The sequence below is a fragment of the Pocillopora verrucosa genome, chromosome 3, assembly GCF_036669915.1.
Source record: "Pocillopora verrucosa isolate sample1 chromosome 3, ASM3666991v2, whole genome shotgun sequence".
In the NCBI taxonomy this organism is placed as follows: Eukaryota; Metazoa; Cnidaria; class Anthozoa; order Scleractinia; family Pocilloporidae; genus Pocillopora; species Pocillopora verrucosa.
Genome location: NC_089314.1, coordinates 14,194,582 through 14,196,682, shown reverse-complemented (window position 1 = coordinate 14,196,682; position 2,101 = coordinate 14,194,582). Strand labels below are relative to the sequence as shown.

General features: G+C 35.6%; 1 pseudogene; it reads right to left on the bottom strand.

The window, feature by feature from the left end:
• On the bottom strand, nt 1-676 carry LOC131773351 (uncharacterized; annotated as a pseudogene).
• Between the last annotated feature and the right edge of the window lie 1,425 nt (nt 677-2,101).

The window sequence follows — 2,101 nt, the reverse complement described above, 5'->3', positions numbered from 1 at the left end:
TCACTGATGGATCCTATCCATAATGGTGTAATGAAGGATACAACACCAGTGTTTGTAATTACTCCATGTAATCTTTTGGCTTGAAGGAACTTCTGGTTTTTGTATGAAAAGTTCAAGACAATCAATTATTACTCTTACATTCTTAAATTTTTTAACCTTTTTGACAGACATTTTTGTAATTCTGATCTTGAAGGCCATGGAACTAGATAGGACAGCTCTCGAGAAAGAAATGTTATCCATGTATTGTAAATTCTTAATACTTGAGAAGAATTAATGCCAAAAGTGTCAGCTAGGAATTTGACATCAAAAAGTTTTCTTGTTCTCACTAAGGTGAAAACAAGTTGTTCCCATCTTGTCTAGACTCTGTCATTTTTTCTCTGTTTTTGTGTATCAGCTACTCGTTTTTTTGATGACTTTTTAGTATTCTTACTGCCCCTCCAGAGACGGCCTTTGGTTCTAAAAATTCAAAATCTAAAACAAGGTTAGACTTAGTTACACCTGTGCAACAGTTTTTAGAACAAGTTGCCTAGTCAATGAAATATTTTTTCTTCTCTTTCACTTGACTTAGACACTCTGTCTGTGTAGCTAATTCAACAAGAAGAATAGCTTCATGATCAGTATCTGAAGGGAATGCTGAGGCTACATAATCTAATTTTTTTTCTTCTAATAAAGTCATCCTCAACAAAGGGCTCATTCTTAACTGGAACTTCAGTTTTGTCACTACTTTGCTTTCTCTTCCTTGAGCAACTCTCTTTGATTTGTGTAGATCAGAGCTTTGGGGGAGGTCTTTGCTATAACAATGGTACCTTTTATGTACAACGTCGTACTCATTGTTACCTTGAAGTGATCATGATTAATAGATCTAGCTCACGAAAAGACGTCTTTCTTACTCTTGGGGGAGTAGAATCTCAATATTCTAACATGAGGAAGAATAGTTTGCTTTTCTGAGTGCCTTCAATTGTTGTTACAACCCCACATAGCACAGTGAGGCCTGCGAGGCATATTTCCAATAATATTTGTGTTAGTGGCCCATTGTTATCATAGCAAAACCAGCAGGAGATGCTTCCTTAATTTAAAAAGAAAGGAGAATAAAGCATACGGATGTGATAAAAAAATTAAAAAGAAAGAACTAAAATTTTAAAAAATAACAATAAGAAAAACAAATTGGGCAAAAATATTAAAAATAATAATTAATGACCTTTCTTGAATTCCCCGCACCCAAAAAACTGACAACCAGAAATGCGGTGCGGGATAAGCAGACAATTCTTAGCCCATTTATTGAACTAACCAACTAATCACAAGACAAAAACAACTGTTTACACTGTTTAGACACCAAAAAATTAAACAAACTCTTCACGTTCGATGCGGCCAAAGTAAATTGAATAAACAAAACCACTTATAATGACTGTCAATCATCAGGAAAGCACAACTAAAAATCGTTACGAGGAAATGGACTACAGGATTCCAACCAAACAATAAAGAAGAACAAAATTTAACTGTCCGCTTGTAAAAATCCACAATGAAACTTGTTTACTGTTCAGCGAATATATACTTGCTAGTTTACATATCACACTTCTTTCCCATAATCTCACGCCGGCACTTAAAACACACTGCCGACAAATGCACTCGTGCTCGGGAATTCAAGAAACCATTTATCTTTTGTTTCATTACGCTTCGCTACATTCAGGCAAAGATAAATGAACAATTCTTGAATTCCCCGCACCCAAAAAACTGACAACCAGAAATGCGGTGCGGGATAAGCAGACAATTCACAATCAGTGGCAAAAGCATATAAGGATACAATATAAGGCAATGTTCATTAAGCAAAACATATTTACAGTATAATAGACAGCTAATCGCTTGGATACCATAAGGGTACTGTCCAAAAATTGTTAAGCATATCCACCTGCGGCAAGGATTCTGTGTCATCGAGCAACGTTAAGCCATCAGAATTAATCGGGCAAATGTAAATCCCTCCATACCGCAACAAACAACACAACTCGCGCAATGTTTATCAAGCAAATCACATACTGAAAATTAAAGAGCCAAATTTCTAGACACCACAAGGGTATTTTCCAAAGATTCACTGAAATAACCATCT